At 40.1% G+C, this 27,419-nt stretch overlaps 2 long non-coding RNA genes across 5 annotated transcripts in view; one reads left to right on the top strand and one right to left on the bottom strand.

The window, feature by feature from the left end:
* Positions 1 to 25,618, top strand: part of LOC135098956 (uncharacterized) — a 25,657-nt gene extending 39 nt beyond the window's left edge. The window contains exons 1-7 of one of the 3 annotated variants that reach the window (XR_010267531.1): positions 1 to 233; positions 730 to 816; positions 1,776 to 1,896; positions 2,360 to 2,500; positions 18,730 to 19,209; positions 19,471 to 19,632; positions 25,557 to 25,618. The exon at positions 1 to 233 is cut by the window's left edge and continues 39 nt beyond it. This is a non-coding gene — a long non-coding RNA (uncharacterized LOC135098956). Of the gene's footprint in view, positions 234 to 729; positions 817 to 1,775; positions 1,897 to 2,359; positions 2,501 to 3,550; positions 3,845 to 18,729; positions 19,210 to 19,470; positions 19,633 to 22,103; positions 22,293 to 25,556 lie in introns of those variants that run through there. The other 2 variants (XR_010267530.1, XR_010267529.1) reach the window with 2 other exon arrangements.
* Positions 2,459 to 11,665, bottom strand: LOC135098955 (uncharacterized). 2 transcript variants are annotated; one of them, XR_010267528.1, is made up of 4 exons: positions 11,556 to 11,665; positions 10,179 to 10,290; positions 7,390 to 7,563; positions 2,459 to 2,599 (listed from the first exon to the last, which is right to left on the bottom strand). It is a non-coding gene; the product is annotated as an uncharacterized LOC135098955 (long non-coding RNA). The 2 variants fall into 2 exon arrangements; XR_010267527.1 differs by lacking the exon at positions 2,459 to 2,599 and having other exon boundaries at positions 6,406 to 7,563; positions 11,556 to 11,664.
* Positions 25,619 to 27,419: the final 1,801 nt, after the last annotated feature.

Here is a 27,419-nt window from a genome sequence, read left to right as displayed (position 1 = left end):
GTTAAGCTACTATAGAGGGTTACAATCCGATATTATATAGTATTTCAACCTTAATCTTTCCTAGTACCGATGCTCTTTTGTTTGTTGTTGTTGTGAGGGAGAGAGCATTTCTGTCGTCTATACACAAAACTTTCCATTTCACTTACAAGATGGTGAAAAGAACGAACCTTGCTTATTATACACGGTTTTTAACGCTATAACACTTCTTTACTTGGATTTTACTCTCAAAAACTGTAAGTATATGAACACAGGTTGATCTGAGTAATGGATGTGTGCAGAAAGGTAGCGAAGGACTTGGGGAGAGGTGAAAATAAGTTGTTTTTTTTTTCCAGACTCCTTATCCTTGGTGAGTAATGTTTATTAAATCTTGTGTGAGCCTGTAGTGTTGACTGTGCTGAGTTATTTAGCTGTTATTTTACCCTCATCCCTCAGAATTTGTCACTTGTTACCCCCTTACTGGGCCAAGAGAGTGAAATAAGCCGTGTGTACAGGGTAGCTGACCAGGTGACTTTTCTCATTACAGATCTTACCGTAATTTGAAATATAGATATACACAACTAAAATTATAATGCTGATGGTGAATTTTAAAGGTTTATCTGCATTTTGGTGAAGTGTGGTTAGTTTTGTTAGGTGAGCAGGTTAAAAAGATAACAATTATGAAGATAAGTTAATAGCAGATTTAGTGGTGTCCCCCAAGGTTATATCATTCATTTAATTTTTGCCTTCCAGATGACTGTGTTGGTGATAGAACCCTGGCAGGAAGAGGTGATGTTGCCTTGGATATTCAGAGTGAGGGAGACTGGCAGAAGACACAAGGTATGTAATAATTTTGTTACTTCTGCCTCACTCTTCTGTTGTGATATATATGTGTGTATTAGTGTTTTGAAGAGTTATAGAAGTTATAGAATAAATGTGTCAGCCTCAGTACACCGTGGAAGTGGTATTGGTGGGTCTTTTTAATTAACACCAAATATTGAACCACATATTTGCTGTACAGTTCTGTTGAATATTGTTGGTATTGGTGAATATTCTTTAGCATATTGGATGAAGCAGGTAGTAGGCAGGAAGGTAGGCCTATGTGGGGTGCCGTGTGGGGTGTATAGGCTGGCGCTGAAATCTTTTGTGTTGATTGCGGTTCAGATTTAAGTGTGTGGACCTGTACACTTCCTTGCCTCATTGAAAGGATAACTTAATTATAAGGAATTATCATTTACTATAAGGAATTATCATTTACTTCAGTCACCCGTACAAAATAGAGACATGACCTTTTTATTTATTTATTTATGTATGTATTTATTTATTTATTTATTTGTTTGTTTGTTTGTTTGTTTGTTTATTTATTTATGTATGCATTTATTTTCAGAAAGCAGAGATTGTGACAGGTGAAAGCCCTGAGATTTATTTATGTATTTATTTATTTATGTATTTATTTATGTATGTTATGTATGAGATTTATTTATGTATGTATTTATTTTCAGAAAGCAGAGAGATTCCCCAGAGAGAAGCTTTTTTTCTGTGTTTGTATCTCTAAACCTTCCTTGTTCACAATTATCTCTCTCTCTCTCTCTCTCTCTCTCTCTCTCTCTCTCTCTCCACACAGCATCCCCTGGCCTTCCACAGCCTTCTCACTGGTCTCCTTGTGGTGTCATCCTTCACACAGCATCCCCAAGCCTTCCACAGCCTCCCCACTGGTCACTTTGTCCTGTCCTGTCCTCCACATACCAATCACAGGCCTAACCTAGCCAACCTAAACTAACCTAACCTCACACCCACAGGTTCGGAGGCCTCCAGAGAGCTGCCCAGAGTGAAGCTTGTGGTATAGAGGAACAGCTGCTGATCATCAAGCTTACGGAGTGACTGGAGGAAAGTGGGAGGAGCCTGGAGGGAGTGGTGGAGGTACAGTACTTGGAGAAAATCCCTTCACCATGACGATAATGGTGTTCTTTTTCTCGTTCTTCTTTTTCCTCCTCCTCCTCCTCCTCCTCCTCCTCTTCCTCCTGCTGCTGCTGGCTTATTGGCTAAATGACTTGTGGCTTAGTGAGGCTTATTGGTGACTGGCTTAGTGAGGCCTATTGGGTGACTGGCTTAGTGAGTCTTATTGGTGACTGGCTTAGTGATGCTTATTGGTGACTGGCTTAGTGAGGCCTATTGGGTGACTGGCTTAGTGGCTTGAAATTATGGGTGTCTTTTAACATTGTTACCTTGCATGCATGTTCAACAAAAGTCAAAGCTAATGAGAAACTTGCTTTTATAAAACAGCTTGCTACCCAACAAAGCAAAGGATTATATTTATTTATTTATAGCCTTTCACTATTCCATAATTCAAGCCAGTGAATCTAATCTCTTTCTTTCTATACAGATACCAGGATATGTGACCACCACCACCACCCCCACCACCACCACCACCACCACCACCACCACCACCACCACCATTGGAGTCCCCTCTCTAGTTGGACATTACGGCCCTGTTGTGTACCCTGGTGGCCTTCATAGTTGACCGGTGAGTATGTATATTTGTTGAGGGTTGCTGTGCTCTCAGTCACTGTCTTCCGAGGCTACAGAGAGTTTCTCCTGTTGATACTGTAGAAATGTTGTGTATCTGTCAGAAGAACCATAAAAAACTCTCTTGAAAACCTGTGTCTCTTCAACTAGAGGCTTTTGGGAAGTAGTGGAGGTGTGGCCAGACTTGTTTCAGAATGTACCAGAAAGTCTAACCTGATTTTCTTGTTAATATTGGGATTTTTATTGGAGTTAAAAGGAAGTTTGATATTTTATCAATATTTATTTATTTGGTGAATTCAATGAAGTTTGACATAAAGTTATATTCAAAGTATTTACAAACACACACACACACACACACACACACACACACACACACACACACACACACACACACACACACACACACACACTACAGGTCTTAACCAATGCATCATAAATTTTTGTGTATAGTTATTGTGCTTAGTATTTTGTAAACAGCATCTTTAATAATTCTATTGCATGCCTAAAAAAAAAAAATTCAAGCAACATAGCTTAATATTTGTGTTTGTTTATGTGCATGGCTCTAAATAATATATGTTTGTGTGTTAGTTGGCTTGTGTGTGTCTGTGGTTTGCTATTGGTTCAGTACATCTGTGCCTGGCCTGGTCTGAAACGTGGCTGCTTTACAATGTTTTCTGGCACAGAGGAAGAAATGGTGTGCTGTTCTTCTGTTTTGTCCTGACTGAGAAGCTGTTGTGCTTTTTTTCCTTGTTCTGCGTTGCTGTGCTTCAAGGGGTAGACTTGCCTGTCCTCCATTGTCCTGTGTCTGTCATGCTTGTTGTATAGTCAGTAAAACACCTTTTGTTCTGTCTTGCCCTGAATGGTCTGTTGTGCTTGTTGTGTCTCTCAGATCTTCCACATTCTCTTCTTCTCTTATTTTTTCTGATAATTTCATTTGACTTTAATTCTTTTCATCTATCAACACCAATATACCACACCACACCACCACCACCACCACCACCACCACCACCACCTGCATCACACTCAGACTTTCCTTTCCTCCACTTAGCTGAGTGCAGCTGTCGGTGACTGCAGGAATGGACCTCAGATGGTGGACACAGCATTACCAAGTCAAGAAGTTGTCCAGTATTTTATCTCTGCTCTCAAACAAGCAATGACCAGTGGTGGTGTTGTTCATGTCTGGCTTGTGTGTGTGTGTGTGTGTGTGTGTGTGTGTGTGTGTGTGTGTGTGTGTGTGTGTGTGTGTGTGTGTGTGTGTGTGTGAGTTTGTTCATCCATTATGATTTGAAGAGATTGTGTTTGTATTTTTATTGTGGGACTCTGTGATTATACTTTGAAATGATACGGCCTTAAAATTGACCTTTGACCCTGTGTGGTAGTGGAGTGAGGCTTGTGACAGTTAGGAATTGGTTGTCAAAAAGTGACCACATTGGTTTTTCCTCAGTTGCTTTAGCCATGAAAGTTCTATTCCTTGTGTTCTTTGTCATGATGATGTTTGATTCCCTTGGTTTCCAATTGGTTGCCTTTGTGTGAGTTTTGATCCAGTCATTTACTTCCCTACTTACTGAATTCCAGGAAACAAAGGGATTGCTTGCTCCTTTTGCTTCCTTGTGGACAAATTCACTGCTAATAGTTTGTTATTTGGAAGTTGCATATTATATGTATGTATATACATTACATATAGTGTATGTATATATTATATACATACACATTAAAATTGTAAAAGTAGTCAAGTCTGTCCCATTAAATTCCTAACCTGTATCAGCATGACCTAAACAAGTGTGTGTTCTTCATTAAAAGAGTGTCAAAATCTTTCAAGATCTAACTCCCCTTGTAATTTCTTGCACCTAGCCAAAAACATCTCCAATAACTTTGCTTCTTCATGGCACTACTGCCATCTCATCTATTTCTAAAGCTGAACTCTTCACTCAAACCTTTGCTAAAAACTCTACCTTGGATAATTCAGGGTCTGTTCCTCCGTCTCCTCCATCCTCCGATTACTTCACGCTACCTATGAAAATCCCTTGCAGTGATGTTTTCCATGCCCTGGCTAGCCTTAACCCTCAGAGAGCTTACAAACCTGATGGAGTCCCTCCCATTGTTTTCTGAAACTGTGCCTCTGTGCTTGCACCTTGCCTAATCAAACTCTTCCAAATTTGTCTATCAATATCTACCTTTCCTTCTTGCTGGAAGTTTGCCAAAATTCAGCCTGTTCCTAAAAAGGGTGACCATTCTAATCCTTCAAATTATCGTCCTATTGCTGTAATTTCCTACCTCTCCAAAGTTTTGAATCTATTCTCAACAGGAAGATTCATAAACATCTATTATTTCACAACCTTCTATCTGATTGCCAGTATGGGTTCTGTCTAGGCCACTCTACTGGTGATCTTATGGAGTTCCCTACTGAGTCTTGGTCATCCTCTTTTAGGGATATTGGTGAAACTTGCTGCTGTTGGCTTGTGCATATCAAAAGCTTTTAATAGAGTCTGGCATAAAGCTTTGATTTCCAAACTATCCTCCTATGGCTTCTATCCTTCTCTCTGTAACTTCATCTCAAGTTTCCTTTCTGATCATTCTATTGCTGCTGTGGTAGACAGTCACTGTTGTTCTAAATCTATTAACAGTGGTGTTTCTCAGGGTTCTGTCCTGTCACTCACTCTCTTCTTATTTTTTGTTAATGATCTTCTAAACCAAACTTCTTGTCCTATCCATTCCTACACTGATGATACCACCTTGCACTTTTCCATGTCTTTTTTGTAGACATCGAACCCTTCAGGAAGTAAACAATTCTCACAAGGAAGCCACAGAATGCCTGACTTCTCAACTCTCTAAAATTTCTGATTGTGACCGAGCAAACCTAGCATTGTTCAATGCACCAAAGACTTAATTCTTCCATCTATCAACTCGACACAACCTTCCAGGCAACTATCCCCTCTTCTTCAGTGACACTCAACCATCCCCCTCTTCTACTGAACATCCTCAGTCTGCCCTTCAGTTATAATCTGAACTAGAAACTCTTCATCTCATCTCTAGCTAAAACAGTTTCTATGAAGTTAGGTGTTCTGAGTGTTCTCCACCAGTTTTTCTCATCCCCCAGCTGCTAGCTTTGTACAAGTGAAGTGTACAATAGTGAAGAGTAACGAGGAAAAGAAGTAAGAATATATATAAGAAGAATATATATATAAGAAGAAGAAGAAGAAGAGAGAAGGAAAGAAAAAGAAAGAAAAAAGAAAAAAAGAAAGAAAGAAAGGAAGAGGGATTAAGAAGAAGAAGAAGAAGAAGAAGAAGAAGAAGAAGAAGAAGAAGAAGAAGAAGAAGACACACACACTCTCACAAAGAGGTCGAGGGGATTAAAGACAGCTCTTCATATAGATGCTCTCTCTCTCTCTCTCTCTCTCTCTCTCTCTCTCTCTCTCTCTCTCTCTCTCTCTCTGAAAGTTTCTCTAATATCAAGTTTTCTCAGTTGATGCTGATGATGATGATGATGAGAGGAGGAGGAGGAGGAGGAGGAGGAGGAGGAGGAAAAAGAACAAGAAGAAGAAGAAGAAGAAGAAGAAGAAGAAGAAGAAGAAGAAGAAGAATAAGGAGGAGGAGGAGGAGGAGGAGGAGGAGGAGGAGGAGGAGGAGGAGGAGGAGGAGGAGGAGGAGGAGGAGGAGGAGGAGGAGGAGAAGAAGTATGTGTATTTGTAATTCATATAAATAATATATATTGAAAGTTGAAATTATAACTAGATCTCTCTCTCTCTCTTTCACTTAATTAAAATTCTTTCTGGTTAATCTTCCCTCCCCCTGCCCCCCCCTCTCTCTCTCTCTCTCTCTCTCTCTCTCTCTCTCTCTCTCTCTCTCTCTCTCTCTCTCTCAAAGGATTAAAGAAGAAGAATGAGGAGGAGGAGGAGGAGGAGGAGGAGGAGGAGGAGGAGGAGGAGGAGGAGGAGGAGAGAGAAAGAGAGACAATGAATTTATATATTGCCACAAGTCATTTAGCCAATAAGCCAGCAGGAGGAGGAGGAGGAGGAGGAGGAATAAGTAGGAGGAGGAGGAGGAAGAGGAAAAAGAACAAGAACAAGAAGAACAAGGAGGAGGAGGAGGAGGAGGAGGAGGAGGAGGAGGAGGAGGAGGAGGAGGGGCAGGAAAGAATGCATGAGAGATAAGGAACTCAAGTTAAGGAAACAAGTGTAAATAGATTAGGATGGAGAACAGGTGAAAAGGTAACAGCCTCCTACACTGATGCAGTCATCTGGAAACAGCACACTCCTGCCTCTTCTTAATCTTGCCACACCAAAATCTCTCAACCAAGAGATTTTAATCTTATTGCATTTTCAATACAAAGGATGTGAGTTTAGTGCCATTTAGTTTAGCGTAACAGAGGCATACAGAGTTGTACTACTGAGGACTCAAAGCAAGCTGTTTTTGACAAAATATCCAAACCCTCCCTGTGTGTGAGGAGAGATACACCATGTTTTTGTTAGTGTTTCAAAGGGAATTTGATGTACCCACTCACACACACACAATCTCCATTACTTTGTACCACATTGAGCTGCCTCAACATCCACCTAAATGCTGACAACATCAAACACAAAGAAAGAGATGTTGAATGTTTTCCGTTGCTAATATTTTTGCAAGCATCTGGTTATTTCTTACAACATGTATCTTGATTGCCCCTTAGGATGTGATGAGACCATATCTGCTCTCTTAGACTAAGTGCGCATGCACGCACACACGCACACAGCTTAGGCTCATGCCCTGTACAATACAACTAGGTAAATACACACACACACACACACACACACACACACACACACACACACACACACAGGAGGGTAAGACTGCTAGCCTTGCACTCCAGCCAAGAGACAAGATGACAACTATTCAGCTAACATCCAGTACCTATTCACTGATGGGTAAACAATGCCGTCCTCGGCACGCAGACTCTGCCTCCGGGTGATACCTGTGGATTTGTCCGTTGTTGTGGAAATACTCAAGGCCCTTCAGTACTTCCCTAAGTGCTGTGGCGATAACTGCCTCGTCAAACACTCCGTGCCTGCAGCCTGTACTCTCATCCTGCAAGAAAGGCTTGTTTAATGGATCACTGATGAAAGGAGTGCACTTTTATTAGGAGAATTTTCAAGATGGTAAATATGTACAGTCAAAATGTAGTATTGTATGCAAGAAATGTCATAAGTGTAATAAAGGCAAGTACATATATCATATTTGACAGTAACTATGTATGGTTAAAATGTAATGATACATTGTAATGACAAATGTCAGAGTGTAATAAAGACATATATATTATGTTTGACAGCATATCACAATAGAAATATTACATCTCCATTTCATGACAGCATATCTAAGAAACAAGTTTTCAGTGTATTAACCTAACCTAACCTAACCTAAAAATCAAGGTCTAATCTTTTCACTTTTTTTTTTTTTTTTATCTTCATGTTTTGTCTGTTATTGAAGCATACTAGCTTTGCATATTTTAATGCAGTGTGATTGGCATCTCATGTAGTATTATTTTTAATTTTTTATTTTTTTTTACTTCCTGTACTAATGAAACACTTTTCAGTGAATGATAATACTGTCACCTTGTGGCAACACAAGAGCTTGTAAGTACAGTATGAAGTGCACCCATTGTGTTTCTCTTGAGGCCAATTCTGATCACATTTTCTTTTGTGTTAATGAAACATCATGTCAATGAAATTCTCTGACATTCAGCTTTCACAAAAATACTGTATCACAGTTTTGGGATGAGAGATCCTCTGAAAATCTTCCAACTTCCATACCACTCTCTTCCTTTTGAATTCACACATGCTTTACATCCTTGGTTTGAATTAACAACATTCCACTGGAAGGAGATGCCTCACGTTCCCTCATCTCTCTTTGTTTCACAGCAGGCACAGATATGCTGTCGTGGCACTGTGTCCAGCAGGAAGCCGAACGGGCGCAAGCCCAAGGACCGCAAACCCGGCTTCGGCCACAACAGCATAACTACACCCACTGTGAAACAAAGACAGATTAGAATGTTGTGAATATGAAAATATTTCATTACCAGTCATTCTCTGAAGTATGACAAGTGAGTTATCCATGGAGTTAAGTACAGAAAGTACAGTAACTCCCTGATAATTAACATGAGAAGACAAATATTCCACACACACACAAGTATCAGCAGGCCAACATAACAATCTACAACCAGCAATAGCTGAGAAAATTGTGAAAAAAATCTACCATGTTAAATATGCTTTGGATATAATACAGAATGCCTGGAGACACCTTTTATGAAGATCAGTATGAGAATGTCCAACACTGGTATTTAGGAGTGATATGTTGAAAAGGTGTTCTTGAATAATCAGCATACTTGTTCACTGACCACTTTTGGTGCCCTTGTTTTGAAAGAAAGTTTCGTCTCACCCTGAGACTGAGAACTTTGAGATACGTACTTTCCATATTTTCATTATTTTCAACCAAGATCATAAAGATAGTGTGTGCTTATATAAAGTGTTTCAATGATAACCATTGACTGTACCATTATATAAGATAGATAAAGGATTTAAATATACTTGTTAAAACTTAGGAAAACAGACACAATTAGTTTCTTTACGTCATCAGCGTAAAGCGAGAGAGAGAGGAGAGAGAGAGAGAGAGAGAGAGAGAGAGAGAGAGAGAGAGAGAGAGAGAGAGAGAGAGAGAGAGAGAGAGGGAGAGAGAGAGAGAGAGAGAGAGAGATAAGATACTAACTCCTGAACTAGGATGAGATAACAGTACAGTTAATATACCTATCAGCAATGACTTATAATGTGATGTCAGAGGGCAGATGTTGTGATAACATTCCATCTTTGGTAATTCTTCTTTTATAAGTGTTGTGGCCAAGATAAAATCTCACCCCATTGGCCAGTCACCAATAAGCCTCACTAAGCCAGTCACCAATAAGCCTCACTAAGCCAGTCACCAATAAGCCTCAATAAGCCACAAGTCATTTAGCCAATAAGCTAGTCGAGGAGGAGGAGGAGGAGGAGGAGGAGGAGGAGGAGGAGGAGGAGGAGGAGGAGGAGGAGGAGGAGGAGGAGGAGGAGGAATAAGAAGGAGGACGAGAAGGAGGAGGAGGAATAAGGAGGAGGAGGAGAAGGAGAAGGAGGAGGAGGAGGAGGAGGAGGAGGAGGAGGAGGAGGAGGAGGAGGAGGAGGAGGAGGAATACAAAGGAATACAAAGGAAAGCCAAACAGCAACAAACCTTTTGGTCCTTGCAAGGCTGTTTGGTAACTACTTCTAACTAGCTACAGTGAAGAGAGACAGGACAGCATAGCAGAAGGCTCCTCCCCAGGAGGAGGAGGAGGAGGAGGAGGAGGAATAAGAAGGAGGACGAGAAGGAGGAGGAGGAGGAGAGGAGAGAGGAGGAGGAGGAGGAGGAGGAGGAGGAGGAGGAGGAGGAGGAGGAGGAGGAGGAGAGGAGGAATAAGAAGGAGGACGAGAAGGAGGAGGAGAAATAAGGAGGAGGAGGAGGAGGAGAGGAGGAGGAGGAGGAGGAGGAGGAGGAGGAGGAGGAGGAGGAGGAGGAGGAGGAGGAGGAGGAGGAGGAGGAATAAGAAGGAGGACGAGAAGGAGGAGGAGGAATAAGGAGAAGGAGGAGGAAAAAGAAGAATAAAGTGAATGAGTGTTGTGGGCATAGCATTGCACCAGTACCTGCATAAGTTAGTAAAGCTGTGAGACACCTCACATGCCTTGCCTGTCACCGCTTGTGCCGGCTGGCAATGCAGAACACAATCTCCAGTACTCCGTGGTTAGGCTGACAGTTCTGTGGGAATGGAAGATCATTAGATTTTCACTCGTATCAAGTTGAATTGGTTTAGCTGACACACACTCTCTCTCTCTCTCTCTCTCTCTCTCAATTGATTGCAAAGACCACAAAGATGATTAGCAGAGGTTTTCGTGAGTGATTCTCCTGTTAGTAATGTAGGAATGTTAATTTGTCACTAAAACCATAAAAAAAACATCTTTAAAAACCTGTGCCACTTTGAATAGTGCCTTTTAAAAGTGTGTTTCTCCCATCAGTACAGTAGAAATGCAGTTATTTATTTACATTTTATATATAACACACACACACACACACACACACACACACACACACACAGAGGTGGTCTGGCAGGGAAGTGTTATGAGAGATGTATAAAACCCATAGCAAGGCAAGGCACACAGCTTTCACACTCACCTCACACTCACAACACACTTTCAACACCTTAACCTTTGTTGGGGAAGAAAATCACTAAAATATCACCCTTATTCTCACTTATTATCACCCTTACCTCACTTACCTCCCTTATTCTCACTCACAACACTCTTTCTTCGCATTAACCCTTGTTGGGGAAGAGAAACACTGAAATATCACCCTTATTCTCATTTATCACCCTTACCTTATTTATTACCACCCTTAACTCACTTATTACCACCCTTATTCTCACTCACAACACTATTTCCTCGCATTAACCTTTGTTGGGGAAGAGAAGCACTAAAATATTATCTCCTACGAATTTATTAAGCCAGCACTCATCACTTTAGCCCTTGATGGAGACGAAAAGCACTCCTCCCCTATCCTTACAAGAGCACTCACTAAAATCTTATGTCCATATACCAAAACCAAACACAATTTTCCCCCTCACCCTCACACTCACTCACTCAAGCCCTTAAGAACGTAAGAAATAAGGGAAGCTGCAAGAAGCGACCATGCTTACAGATGGCAGTCCCTCTGTGAAATATACCTAAATATTTCCATGTTATTCCCAGATTTTTAAGCTTGTACCCGTTATTTCTTGTTCTACCCTGGTTGCTGATACTAAATATTTTGCTTACGTCTCCCTTGTTATAACTCTTATACCAATTAAAGACTTGTATCAGGAGAGAGAGAGAAAGAGGGTGCCTATCCTGTATAACATAATAAAAATATTCCCAAAAGGAAGCCCTTATGTAATCTCAGATATCTTAACAGTCACGTCTCCCAGCGCTGTCATTTTGCCAACATACATTCCTCATTCACTTCACAATAAAATTTGACGGCTAACTTACCCGTTTGAGGTGAAATAACGAAGATTAAAGAGCGATTAATATATCCACTGCACTACACTCGATCGGCTTCCAACTAGCCTACTCCCACATCATTTATTCTATTTTTATTTATTTGCTTATTACTTGTTTTTTTTTCACATAAATGTTTGTTTTGAGTTTTTGTTTATTTAATTTTTGGTTGTTTTGTGTTTTGTTCTGTTTTATGAGTTAATTATTTTGTTGATCTCGTCATTCATTAATAAAATTCTTGATCCATTTATTTGCTTTATTCTTGTGTGTGTGTATAATTATATATATATTTTATAATGTTAAGAGTTAATTCTTTTTTTCTTGTGTGTTTTTCTGTTTTTTTTTCTGTTTTGTGTCTCGAAAAAGAAAATCAGATTATTTATTTCATCTTCGAATGTGGAGCAGTTTTGTTTATTTATTTATTTAATTTTGCCTAAATCAATCGTTTTTTAATTGCAGTTTTCAGTAGAAACGTTTATTCTGGCTTTTTATTATGTTTATTTCTCAGTTTTGTGACTATATTATATTTTTTGAGACTTGTGAAGGCTAGCTGATAAACACTGACTACTAACCCTTTAACTACTAAGAAACACCATTTATCTCTCTCCCTCGCCAGCCTCCCTATTGCCAACTGTCTTCCACATCTACATAATCAGGAAACCATGTCAAAAAAAACTACTTATGGGATGCTGGCGTTAACCATATAACTGGGTAGCCTATCTCCACTCCTTCGCCAACATCTAAACACAAACCTATCTAGAGTTATTTTAGGATTATTTACCATGACGAAATTGTTATATCAAGTTGTTTTATATATTAAAATGTTTCCATCATGCCCACATACACACACAAAACCATTTAATTTGTAAACAACAAACATGTGTAGCCTATCATTTACCTAGTGTTATTTTCTGATTACATACCGTGAGAAAATTACTTATATTACCTTTATTAGTTTGTTTTATTTATTAAAATATTTCTTTAATGCTTCCATGCACACACACAAAACCATTTCTTTCGTAAACACAAAGTTATTTAGGCTATAATCTAATATCATTTCCTGATTCTTATAATGACTACTAGATTACAAATGGAAGTTTCTTTGCTTTAAATTTCTCATTTTTCTCTCTATTTCCTTTTATTAAATCTTGCTACACACCTCAAAGCCTTCCCTCTCATTAATATTCGTATATTTGTGCCTATAAAACTCTAAGTATTTCATATTTTCGTGTCATTCTTCCATTTATTCATATTCATACACTTTTCACTATTCTGTTTCTCTTATTCTTCTATTTTCTTTTATTTTGTTCAGCTTATATTCCGTCTCCTCTTGTTAAGACTAATTAAAGGTCATTCTAGTTCCTCTCAGTCTCTATTTAAATTAAGAAAAAATGCACAGAAATTAGCATAGCTCTCAAGGATGTTTCTCCTGTTAAGAATGCAGAAATCTTGCTAATCTGACACTAAAACTCTATAAAAAACACCTTTAAAAAACCTATGTCAATTTAAATCAAGGCACAGAAGTATTATTCTTTATCTAAATTAAGAGAAAGTGCACAGAAATTAGCCTAGTTCTCAAAGATGTTTCTCTCCTGTTAAGAATGCAGAAATCTTGCTAATCTGACACTAAAACTCTATAAAAAACACCTTTTAAAAACCTATGTCCATTTAAATAAAGGCACAGAAGTATTATTCTTTATCTAAATTAAGAGAAAGTGCACAGAAATTAGCCTAGTTCTCAAAGATGTTTCTCCTGTTAAGAATGCAGAAATCTTGCTAATCTGACACTAAAACTCTATAAAACCACCTTTAAAAACCTATGTCAATTTAAATAAAGGCACAGAAGTGTTATTTTTTATTTAAATTAAGAGAAAGGGCACAGAAATTAGGCTAGTTCTCAAGGAAGTTTCTCCTGTTAAGAATGCAGAAATCTTGAATAATTTGTCACTAAAACTCTATAAAAAACACCTTTATAAACTTATGTCAATTTAAATAAAGGCACAGAAGTATTATTCTTTATCTAAATTAAGAGAAAGGGCACAGAAATTAGCCTAGTTCTCAAGGATGTTTCTCATGTTAAGAATGCAAAAATCTTTGCTAATCTGACACTGAAATTATATATATAAAAAAAAAAAAAAAAACAACCCTTTAAAACCCGTGTCAGTTTAAATAACCCTTTTAAATGCAGTTGTCTGGGGCAGAAGGGTTAATCTTTTCTGGTAAAGTAGATGATGCACTAATAAGGAAAATATATTGCAGAATGATAAAAAAAAACACCCTTTAAAACCTGGTCAGTTTAAATAACCCTTTTAAATGCAGTTGTCTGGGGCAGAAGAGGGTTAATCTTTTCTGGGAAAGTAGATGATGCAATAATAGGAAGGAAAATATATTGCAGAATGAAAATAGAAACAAATAGTGGAAGAGGTGGATGAAAATAAACAGGTAGGAGTGAAATATGAGTTTTTTGTGGATGAAAATGACTGAGAGGAACTAAAATGACCTTTAATTAGTCTTAACAAGAGGAGACGGAATATAAGCTGAACAAAATAATAGAAAATAGAAGAATAAGAGAAATTGAATAGTGAAAAGTGTATGTATATGAATAAATGGAAGAATAACATGAAAATATGAAATAGTTTCGAGTTTTATAAAAGATAGGCACAAATATACGAATATTAATGAGAGAGAAGGCTTTGAGATGTGTAGCAAAAATTTAATAAAAGGAAATAGAGAGAAAAATGAGAAATTTAAGGGAAAAAAAACTTCCATTTGTAATCTAGTAGTCATAAGAATCAGGAAATAATATTAGATTATAGCCTAAATAACTTTGTGTTTACGAAAGAAATGGTTGTGTGTGTGTGCATGGAAGCATTAAAGAAGCAGTTTAATAAATAAAACATACTAATAAAAGTAATATGAGTAATTTTCTCACGGTATGTAATCAGAAAATAACACTATGTAAATGATAGGCTACACATGTTTGTTGTTTACAAATTAAATGGTTTTTGTGTGTGTATGTGGGCATGATGGAAACATTTTAATATATAAAACAACTTGATATAACAATTTTGTCAATTTAAATAATTATAAAATAACTGTAGATGACATTATAAGGTAGATAGGTTTGTGTTTAGATGTTGGCGAAGAGTGGAGATAGGCTACGCAGTTATATGGTTAACGCCAGCATCCCATAAGTAGTTTTTTTGACATGGTTTCCTGATTATATAGATGTGGAAGACAGTTGGCAATAGGGAGGCTGGCGAGGGAGAGAGATAAATGGTGTTTGTTAGTAGTTAAAGGGTTAGTAGTCAGGGTTTATCAGCTACCTTTCACAAGTGTCCAAACATATAATATAAAGTCATAAAACTGAGAAATAAACAGAATAAAAAATAAGAATAAACGTTTCTACTGAAAACAGCGATTAAAAACGATTGATTTAGGCAAAATTAAATAAGTAAACAAAACTTCTCCACATTCGAAGATGAAATAAATAGTCTGATTTTCTTTTTTGAAACGCGAAACAGAAAAAAAAAACCAGACAAACAAACGAGAAAAAAATAATTAACTCTTAATATTATAAAAATACGTAATTATATATACACACGAAAAAAAAACAAATAAATGGATCAATAATTTTATTAATGAATGACGAAATCAACGAAATAATTAACTCATAAGACAAAACAAAAAACAAAACAAGTAACAATTAAATAAACAGAAAAATCAAAACAAACATTTCCGTGAAAAAACAATAACATTAATAAACAAATAAATAAATAAAAAATAAATAAATAAACCTGACAGGTGGGAGTTTGATGCGAGTCTTGAATATAGTGCAGTGGAAATATTAATCGCTCTTTAATCTTCGTTATTTCACCTCAAACGAGTAAGTTAACCATCAGATTTTATTGTGCAATGAATGAGGAATGAATGCTGGAAAAATGACAGCGCTGGGAGACATGACTGTTCAGATAACCGAGATTACATAAGGACTTCTTTTTGGGAATATTTAGATAATGTTATATGGGATTGTCACCCTTTCTCTCTCTCTCTCTCTCTCTCTCTCTCTCTCTCTCTCTCTCTCTCTCTCTCTCTCTCTCTCTCTCTCTCTCTCTCTCTCTCTCTCTCTCTCTCTCGGTAATGTTAGGTAAGAAAGTTTTAATTAGTAGGACCTTAGAAAAATTTACTTAAAATGTCATGTTTTCTCTCTTCCGTTCCTCTTGTATCAGGTTTTTCTCTAAAATCTTGAGAACTAGGCCAATTTCTGTGTCCTTTCTCTTAATTTAAATAAAGAATTACACTTCTGTGCCTCTATTAAAACTGACAAAGGTTTTAAAGGTGTTTTTATAGTGTTTTAGTGGAAGATAAGCAAGATTTCTGCATTCTTAACAGGGGAAACCTGGCTAATTCCTGTGGCCTTTCTGTTAACGCGGTCCTTTCCCTGTATATAATTGCAAAGCCTCTATTGCTGTATATTTTGTGCGTTCAGAAACATTATTGCTATTCTGTTCTCCCCCACAATCTTAATTCATCAGATTTGCTTTCCTTTTAGGCAATGGCATCTTGAACTAATGCCCCTAACAGAATATATTTTAAATTTCTCGCTATAGGTCTTATTTACTGCCTCTCATCTTTATTGCAGTTCCTATAAATATAATAAGGAAGAGGAAATATCAATGTAGGCATTTATTGAACTAAAACCCAGCTGAGTACGATAATTTTATAGGTTTATATGCGAGGCCGATGTAAACAAGGACCCAGACCAAGACCAAGATGGAGGATCGAAAGCCGCTGTGGATGTGGTGTTAGGAATTGAAATGTAAAGATTCCCGGTATAATAGGCCACGAAGAGGGACGGAAATAAGAGGAATTAACTATTTCCTGCCCCTGGAATAGTCAAGGTAAGGGAAATAAGGTGTGGAAGGCCGGGAAATAAGGAAACTGAGAGGGTGATAAGGGCAGGGGATGTTTGGGTCAAATTAGCGGATTTTTATATTATTTTCGAGTTGTTTGTTCATTGTTGGTGTTATTTTTTCAATATGGCGTTCGTTTGGGTACGTTAGATATGTTTGCCATTCCTGTATCAGTTATTTCATCTTAATTTCCTTGTTTGTTTGTTTGTTTGTTTGTTTGATACAGGGGAATATTGGGATCCTTGCCTAGCTGAAAGAGAGGATACACACACACACACACACACACACACACACACACACACACACACAGAGAGAGAGAGAGAGAGGAGAGGAGAGAGAGAGAGAGAGAGAGAGGACCCCAGTACACCACTAGTGAGGTGTTGTGGTCCCTGGCTGTCTGTGTGGTGTTAGTTGCCAGCTGTGCATTAGTGAAGCCAACCATTGCACTCATTATTTCATATATCTCACAAATACACTGAGAGAGAGGAGAGAGAGAGAGAGAGGAGAGAGAGAGAGGAGAGAGAGAGAGAGAGAGAGAGAGAGAGAGAGAGAGAGACCCAGTACACCACTAGTGACGTGTTGTGGTCCCTGGCTGGCTGGGTGGTTAATATATCTCACAAATACACTGAGAGAGAGAGAGAGAGGAGAGAGAGAGAGAGAGAGAGAGAGAGAGAGAGAGAGAGAGAGAGAGAGAGAGAGAGGACCCAAGTACAGCATTATTGACTTTATTGATGTGACAAGTACACGGTTTTCATTGTAATATTTAGTTTAACTTATAAAAATATGGATTATTATTGTTACTTTTATTGTTTTATGAATTAGATGGTAAGTTTTTACTGGAATATATTGTGTAATTGTAATATAACAATGATTTTGGCCTGGCTTGGCTTAATTCAAGGCACACTGACGGAAATTAAATAGATAAATAAATAAATAAATATTCAACATTATTTTCAAATTAATTAATTGATAAATAATTAAATAAGCTTGTATTCTTATACTTTATATGAGTGAAACAGACACACACACACACACACACACACACACACACACACACACACACACACAAAGAATAACTGATAAAATGAATAATTACAGTCGATATGAAGGGTTAAATAAGGTGAATTCTGATTGGCCGGTGGGAGGGAAAGGCTTAAGGGCTTGGCCAGTCGTGGCGCTTCGCGAATGGGGTCTGTTCCGAGGCAAATATGGTGTCATGGCCTCGGGAAACGCAGAATTTTGATTGGAGTTGGTTTTTTGTTTGTTTTTAAGCTCAGAATTAATCAAACTAATTGCCAAAAAGCAACAGAGACATCAATTAACATCTTCACATGTAATACCACAATTATTTCCGGATCACCTGAAGATCCGCCACCCCAGATTGTCTCACCTGAAGATCCGCCACCCCAGACTCTCTCACTTGGTTAGGTTAGGTTAGGTTAGGTTAGCCTTACCTAACCTAACCTAACAACATGAATGCATTAAAAAACTGAGTGGATATAAAATGCAGAAAAAAAGTTTACTTCATTAAAAGTATGGGATCACCTGAAGATCTGCCACCCCGGATTGTCTCATCTGAAGATCTGCCACCCCGAGTGCGGCTGGGGTGGCGGATCTTCAGGTGATCCTTATTTCCTATGAATTCAACACCAGGAAGTTTTCAATGGTCATCACCAGACGCAGCGTCCTACCACAGCTTCAACAGCAGGCAGCACTCGGACACTGCCGACAACTAGTCCCCTGTGAGCAGCATGCAGTGATATCACCAGATGCACAGCACAAGAAGAGCCAGTGACATTATTCACTGCCTCAAATAATCTTGTTTTCCAGAACAGTGATTATTGTGCTTATCATACACCAATAATTGTATATCTTGGTATTTTTTTTTATTTTATTTATTTGTGTATTTTCATGCTAAGATTACATGAAAATAATTGTATATCTTATTGTTTTTTGTACTGTTTTTATTGATTTATTTGTTTCTGTGCTTAAATTAACATAGAAATACTATTATTTTGTATTATTTTGTTCAGATTACATAAAAAAAATAATTGCATCTCTTATTATTTTTGTATTATCTTATTTAAACAGTAATTATTGCAATTGTTTAATTATTGTCTCATTATTGACGCCAACTGTTGACTGGGAACCCGCAACCTAACCTAGCATTGTTTTTTATTATTATTATTATTAATTATTGTTGTTGTTGTTGTTGTTGTTAAGCCCTGTCTAATTTATTTTATATATTGCAGTAGTGTGTGTGCTGGGAGGACCTGAGCCACCTCCACCCCACCCTGCCCTGACACACTGGATCCCCACCAAACCTCTCCCTGCCCCTCCCTGTGGGGGAGGAGGAGGTCTGCGCCCCGCCCGCCCCGGCCCAATCACCTTCAGGCTTGGGGCAAAGGGTGCGCTGCGGCTGCCCCGCCCTGACCTGAAGGGCTTCCTGCCACAGGAGGAGGAGGAGGAGGAGGAAGAGGCGCGGGTGCCCCCCCGGGGGACACGACAGCGGCGACGACGAGCCCTCCGTCCTGCACCCCCCCGGCCCCCGAGCCCCGCCCCACCCACCATCAGCCACACCAGTCCCTACCACAGCCTCTGTCCCCCGCCCCACACCAGGAGCGACTCAGAGCTGCCCTCCGCTGCGCCCCCTGCTCCCCCTAAAGCAGCAGCAGCAGCAGCAACAGCCACAGCAGGTGTACAGCTGGCCCTACCCTCCACAACCACAGCAGGTAAGAAGAGGCAGGCAGGCTGGTTGTCACTGCCTGTGGCACTGCAGCACTGTGGCACTCAACACAGCCACAGCAGGAGAGGCAGGGGAGAGCTCTCACACACACACACACACACACACACACACACACACACACACACACACACACACACACACACACACACACACACACATTACTTATATAACTGTCACTAATTACACACAAGTAATTCTTTCACAGGTCAATTATCAACCCCCAAACTAACCCCCCTCCTTCCAACAGTTCCAGTACCCTTATGATGCAGCTGAGGGGACTGACACTGCCACCACCACCACCACCACTGCCACCACCGCCACAACAAGGGTTATTCAGGTGTTGCCCCAATATGCTTCAACCCCACAGCCCCACTCCCCCATGACAGTGCAGGCAGGGAATGTCATACAGGTGAGAGAGAGAGAGAGAGAGAGAGAGAGAGAGAGAGAGAAAGAGAGAAAGTTTTTTACATACAGAAAGGAGAGACAGAGATAGAAAATCAATCTTACTACTACTACTACTACTACTACTACTACTACTACTACTACTACTACTACTACTACTACTACTACTACTACTACTTCTTCCTCTTCTTCTAATACTGTTGCTACTATTACTAGTACTGCTGCTGCTGTTACCGGAAGTGATGAAAAGGGTCCTGGGGGTCTGGAGAGTGGCAGACTGCCCTCCACACCTACATTAATAATAACAACAACAACAACAATAATAATAACGAAAGCCTGAAATTTGGATGCATTTTTGTTTGTTTATTTATTTATTTATCTTTTTCGGTCAACAACAAAAGCTACCTTTGATTTTTAAGCTCTTCTTTTTAATTTTGTTCATTTTTTTCTTTCTTTCTTTCTTTAACTTCTTTTTTCTTTTGTGTTTTTTAGCATGATTTTATTTTTTGCTTCTTTTTACCTTCTGTGTGCAAACCCAAGTAAACAAATTGAATAAATATCATGGCTTCTGACTGCAGCAACAACAACAATAACCACCACCACCATCACCACCACCCACCTAATACAAGAGTTATCCAGTATTCTCAATATTTCACCACTAGTCTATCCACCTCATTAATACAACATTTAACCAGTATTCTCAATCTTTCACCACTATTTTGTCCACCTCACTAATACAAGAGTTCACCAGTATTCTCAATATTTCACCACTATTCTGTCCACCACCCTAATACAAGAGTTAATCAGTATTTGAAGGATGACCTTTGACCTACAGGGACCTTAGTAGGCCTTTTTATACATATATATTACTCTAGCACTGGCTTGTATAAATGAATAAATAAATAAATAAATCTGTCTCTCTCACTTGATGGTTGAAAAGAATGGATTACTATTGCCTGGATAGTAGTAAAGAATAGTACTGATAGTTAGAGGTGATATAATAGCCCACAATAATATTAAGAGTTAGTACAAGCCTTTAATAGTACCCAATAGTACAAAAAATAATACAAAATTATTATGAGTTAGGACACACATTAGGACAGTAATCAGTGTGTCATTTTTACCTGATACTATATGTTAATAGATTCTGTTTCACACAATCTCTGTTAAATCAATACCTGGAAGTCCTGTACACACACACACACACACACACACACACACACACACACACACACACACACACACACACACACACACACACACACACACACACACACACACATACCAGGGGAGGAACAGTGCAAGTGTGAGGCCAACGCGCTGGGCCGCCAACCTGTCGGCCTGGGTGACGCGTGAAGGGCGGCGTGGTGGTGGTGGTGGTGTCTTGGCCCTGTGGTGTCCCTAGCCTTCATGTCATTGTGATTGGTGAAATAGATGACCTCCATTACTTTTTCATCTTCCTGAGGTCACTTGCTGGTACCTCTGTGTCACCACGCTTAGGTCAGCTTTTTTTTTTTTTTTTTTTTTTCAATTTTATGTAGGAGTGACACTGGCCAAGGGCAACAAAAATCCAATAAGAAAATATGCCCACTGAAATGCCAGTGCCATAAAAGTGTCAAAGCAGTGGTCAAAAATTGATGAATAAGTGTCTTGAAACCTCCCTCTTGAAGGAATTCAAGTCATAGGAAGGTGGAAATACAGAAGCAGGCAGGGAGTTCCAGAGTTTACCCTGCCTCCCCTGTTCTTGCATTACTGGGCTGCTGGACAGGTGGCACAGCCTCATGTGTGCCCTGTCTGTCCAGCACCCTGGCTATCCTTGTGGATGGGCTGGGCACACACTGAGACACAGCACACAGCAAGGGTGTAAACTGCACCTCACTGCTTTAAATATGAGTGTACAGGTTGAGAGGCAAGGCAGCACAGCACAGCACAGCACAGCACAGCATGGCAGCTCCTTAACAACACAGCCAGTCTCTGTGTGATGTTCATTGTGTCTTGAGCATTGTATCCTTGACAAACGTGGCGTACTGAGCACATCTTCACATTGTTCTTGCCTTAATGTGAAGTATTAATGTATTACACCTCACAAGTGTAGCCACGTGGCCCCTGTGTGTTCCCGTACCTGGTGATCTCAGGAACAGTTTCAGATTTCATCACAAATATTAATAACTGCAGCAATAATTGGTGCACCCTTCACACATGACCGGGGCTGATTAGTGGGTGAGTCAGCGCCTGAACCAGCCCATCACCCAGCAGGTTGAGGCCACAAGCAGCCCAGCCCAGCATCAATAAGACCAACACCAGGGCTTACTCACCCCTAGACACAACAGCAAGACTAGTCAGAACTGAGCCGTAACACCTGTTGTCTCTCTTCACCTCCACAATTATTAACATTCTTTCATTTATTGATATATTTACTGGTACATTACTTACATTACTGGTACATGAAAATTACTAATGTTGCTTTTATTCCGACAGGCTATCACCACCATGACCACCATGACCACCACCACCACCATGACCACCGCCACCACCACCACCACCACCACCACCACCACCACCACCACCACCACCACCACCACCACCACCACCACCACAGCACTCAGCGTGGCACAGAAGGAACAGAGCCAGGCGGAAAACAAGGACTAAGATCCACTGCCACTTCCAAATAAGGTAATACATGAATTTTCTCTCCTCCTCCTCCTTCTCCTCCTCCTCCTTCTCCTCCTCCTCCTCCTCCTCCTCCTCCCCATTCTCCTCCTCCTCCTCCTCCTACCTCCTCCTCCTCCTCCTCCTCCTCCTCCTCCTCCTCCTCTTCCAGCTGGTTTTTTTTTTATTGTTTTTACTGCTTCAATCTGTGGTTTCCTGCTTCAAAAATACAAAATATACTGTTGAAATTTTCTTATCAGTTCATGTCCTCCTCCTCCTCCTCCTCCTCCTCCTCCTCCTCCTCCTCCTCCTCCTCCTCCTCCTCCTCCTCCTCCTCCTCCTCCTCCTCCCCCAATTTAAGAGGGTTAGCAGGAAATTGCCCCCTGATAATTGAATATTCAACTGAATCTCACTTCCTGTCTCAGAAATGATGTGAAAAATGGTTTTGGAAAATGTTTTGGAAGAAAATGTGTCTTGTCTTTGTTTTATGGAAAGACTGAGTTGTTGTTGTTGTTGTTGTTGTTGTTGTTGTTGTTGTTGTTGTTGTTGTTGTTGCTGCTGCTGCTGTTGCTGTTGTTGTTGTTTATCTTGCTTATTCCTCTTCCTCCTCCTCCTCCTCCTCTTCCTCCTCCTCCTCCTCCTTTTCTTACAAGTTTATTATCATCGTTTATATTTCTCTCTCTCTCTCTCTCTCTCTCTCTCTCTCTCTCTCCTCTCTCTCTCTCTCTCTCTCTCTCTCTCTCTCTCTCTCTCTCTCTCTCTCTCTCTCTCTCTCTCTCTCTCTCTCTCTTCCCTTGTTCCCTTTTCTAACAAAATAAACTGATGGATAGATAAACTGATAGATATTTGGTACCATATTTTGAAACACTTCTGTGCTGTACTTCCTCTGTTTTCAAAAAGGCTCTAGATGAAGCTGTACATGTTTTTTAAGTGTGTTTTTCATGATTCTAGTGACAGATTAACAAGACTTGTACATTATTAACAGGAGAAGCACTCTTGAAAACTGGCTAATCATCTCCTTGACCTTGAAAAACAGTCTTGATAAATGAGCAAAGCATTTTTAAGTGTTTTTAAAATTGTGGTAACAGATTAACAAGACTTCTACATTATCAACAGGAGAAACACTCTTGAGAACACAGCTAATTATCCCTCTGTGACTCTGGAAAAGTCTAGATGGCAGAGAAGGAACAAGAAAGCAGAGCATTACAGAATAGGCCCTTACAAGACAAGAACTTAATCTAAATCACAAAGTAGGAAAAGACATTGAAAACCTCACCTTTAGGAACCACCTCATGAAGGAATACGATGAAGAAGGGTGTGACAAGGTCGTTGATCCCCTGCACGTAACCTGAGGCAGGGTGACGGATGGCCCAGATGTACAGAATGTGCTCAAACATTTCTTGTACGATTGTTTGTTGGAACAACGGAATCAGGGGAGACATGCGTGGGATGTCAATGTGAATCTGTGGAGAGACGTGGGTTTGGTGAGACTAGGTTAAGTTTGGTTAGGTTAAGTTAAGTTTGGTTAGGTTAGGTTAGGTTAAGTTTGGTTAGGTTAGGTTAAGTTAGGTTTGGTTAGGTTAGGTTAGGTTAAGTTAAGTTTGGTTAGGTTAGGTTAAGTTAGGTTAAATTCGATTAGGTTAGGTTAAGTTAAGTTCGGTTAAGTTAAGTTTGGTTTGGTTAGGTTGGGTTAGGTTAAGTTTGGTTTGGTTAGGTTGGGTTAGGTTAAGTTTGGTTAGGTTAAGTTAGGTTTGGTTAGGTTAAGTTTGGTTTGGTTTGGTTAGGTTTGGTTTGCTAAGGTTATGTTAGGTTAGGTTAGATGAGAGCAGTAGAGAGGAGAATACTTGCTTTTGTGGTCTCTATATTACAAGGATAGAGATCTTAGTCAGTATATAAAAGAATGACTGAAAAGATACACCAGGTGACAAATATTCCTATGACAGGAGAATGAAGCTTTTAAACTGATATACACACACATAGAAAATAAAGAAAAAGAGAGAGAAAAAAATATTGAAAGAAAAAAAAACAGGAAAGGAAGATTATCAACACACACACACACACACACACACACACACACACACACACATACCAGGGGAGGAACAGTGCAAGTGTGAGGCCAACGCGCTGGGCCGCCAACCTGTCGGCCTGGGTGACGCGTGAAGGGGCGGCGTGGTGTTGGTGGTGGTGTCTTGGCCCTGTGGTGTCCCTAGCCTTCATGTCATTGTGATTGGTGAAATAGATGACCTCCATTACTTTTTCATCTTCCTGAGGTCACTTGCTGGTACCTCTGTGTCACCACGCTTAGGTCAGCTTTTTTTTTTTTTTTTTTTTTTCAATTTTATGTAGGAGTGACACTGGCCAAGGGCAACAAAAATCCAATAAGAAAATATGCCCACTGAAATGCCAGTGCCATAAAAGTGTCAAAGCAGTGGTCAAAAATTGATGAATAAGTGTCTTGAAACCTCCCTCTTGAAGGAATTCAAGTCATAGGAAGGTGGAAATACAGAAGCAGGCAGGGAGTTCCAGAGTTTACCCTGCCTCCCCTGTTCTTGCATTACTGGGCTGCTGGACAGGTGGCACAGCCTCATGTGTGCCCTGTCTGTCCAGCACCCTGGCTATCCTTGTGGATGGGCTGGGCACACACTGAGACACAGCACACAGCAAGGGTGTAAACTGCACCTCACTGCTTTAAATATGAGTGTACAGGTTGAGAGGCAAGGCAGCACAGCACAGCACAGCACAGCACAGCATGGCAGCTCCTTAACAACACAGCCAGTCTCTGTGTGATGTTCATTGTGTCTTGAGCATTGTATCCTTGACAAACGTGGCGTACTGAGCACATCTTCACATTGTTCTTGCCTTAATGTGAAGTATTAATGTATTACACCTCACAAGTGTAGCCACGTGGCCCCTGTGTGTTCCCGTACCTGGTGATCTCAGGAACAGTTTCAGATTTCATCACAAATATTAATAACTGCAGCAATACTTGGTGCACCCTTCACACATGACCGGGGCTGATTAGTGGGTGAGTCTGCGCCTGAACCAGCCCATCACCCAGCAGGTTGAGGCCACAAGCAGCCCAGCCCAGCATCAATAAGACCAACACCAGGGCTTACTCACCCCTAGACACAACAGCAAGACTAGTCAGAACTGAGCCGTAACACCTGTGTCTCTCTTCACCTCCACAATTATTAACATTCTTTCATTTATTGATATATTTACTGGTACATTACTTACATTACTGGTACATGAAAATTACTAATGTTGCTTTTATTCCGACAGGCTACCACCACCATGACCACCATGACCACCACCACCACCATGACCACCGCCGCCACCACCACCACCACCACCACCACCACCACCACCACCACCACCACCACCACCACCACCACAGCACTCAGCGTGGCACAGAAGGAACAGAGCCAGGCGGAAAACAAGGACTAAGATCCACTGCCACTTCCAAATAAGGTAATACATGAATTTTCTCTCCTCCTCCTCCTTCTCCTCCTCCTCCTTCTCCTCCTCCTCCTCCTCCTCCTCCTCCTCCTCCTCCTCCTCCTCCTCCTCCTCCTCCTCCTCCTCCTCCTCCTTCTCCTCCTCCTCCTCCTCCTCCTCCTCCTCCTCCTCCTCCTCCTCCTCCTCCTCTTCCAGCTGGTTTTTTTTTATTGTTTTACTGCTTCAATCTGTGGTTTCCTGCTTCAAAAATACAAAATATACTGTTGAAATTTTCTTATCAGTTCATGTCCTCCTCCTCCTCCTCCTCCTCCTCCTCCTCCTCCTCCTCCTCCTCCTCCTCCTCCTCCTCCTCCTCCTCCTCCTCCTCCTCCTCCTCCTCCCCCAATTTAAGAGGGTTAGCAGGAAATTGCCCCCTGATAATTGAATATTCAACTGAATCTCACTTCCTGTCTCAGAAATGATGTGAAAAATGGTTTTGGAAAATGTTTTGGAAGAAAATGTGTCTTGTCTTTGTTTTATGGAAAGACTGAGTTGTTGTTGTTGTTGTTGTTGTTGTTGTTGTTGTTGTTGTTGTTGCTGCTGCTGCTGCTGTTGCTGTTGTTGTTGTTTATCTTGCTTATTCCTCTTCCTCCTCCTCCTCCTCCTCTTCCTCCTCCTCCTCCTCCTCCTTTTCTTACAAGTTTATTATCATCGTTTTATATTTCTCTCTCTCTCTCTCTCTCTCTCTCTCTCTCTCTCTCTCTCTCTCTCTCTCATCTCTCTCTTCTCTCTCTCTCTCTCTCTCTCTCTCTCTCTCTCTCTCTCTCTCTCTCTCCTTGTTCCCTTTTCTAACAAAATAAACTGATGGATAGATAAACTGATAGATATTTGGTACCATATTTTGAAACACTTCTGTGCTGTACTTCCTCTGTTTTCAAAAAGGCTCTAGATGAAGCTGTACATGTTTTTAAGTGTGTTTTTCATGATTCTAGTGACAGATTAACAAGACTTGTACATTATTAACAGGAGAAGCACTCTTGAAAACTGGCTAATCATCTCCTTGACCTTGAAAAACAGTCTTGATAAATGAGCAAAGCATTTTTAAGTGTTTTTAAAATTGTGGTAACAGATTAACAAGACTTCTACATTATCAACAGGAGAAACACTCTTGAGAACACAGCTAAATTATCCCTCTGTGACTCTGGAAAAGTCTAGATGGCAGAGAAGGAACAAGAAAGCAGAGCATTACAGAATAGGCCCTTACAAGACAAGAACTTAATCTAAATCACAAAGTAGGAAAAGACATTGAAAACCTCACCTTTAGGAACCACCTCATGAAGGAATACGATGAAGAAGGGTGTGACAAGGTCGTTGATCCCCTGCACGTAACCTGAGGCAGGGTGACGGATGGCCCAGATGTACAGAATGTGCTCAAACATTTCTTGTACGATTGTTTGTTGGAACAACGGAATCAGGGGAGACATGCGTGGGATGTCAATGTGAATCTGTGGAGAGACGTGGGTTTGGTGAGACTAGGTTAAGTTTGGTTAGGTTAAGTTAAGTTTGGTTAGGTTAGGTTAGGTTAAGTTTGGTTAGGTTAGGTTAAGTTAGGTTTGGTTAGGTTAGGTTAGGTTAAGTTAAGTTTGGTTAGGTTAGGTTAAGTTAGGGTTAAATTCGATTAGGTTAGGTTAAGTTAAGTTCGGTTAA

Source organism: Scylla paramamosain, unplaced genomic scaffold (assembly GCF_035594125.1).
Source record: "Scylla paramamosain isolate STU-SP2022 unplaced genomic scaffold, ASM3559412v1 Contig95, whole genome shotgun sequence".
In the NCBI taxonomy this organism is placed as follows: domain Eukaryota; kingdom Metazoa; phylum Arthropoda; class Malacostraca; order Decapoda; family Portunidae; genus Scylla; species Scylla paramamosain.
This window is presented reverse-complemented; position numbering and strand designations above follow the sequence as displayed.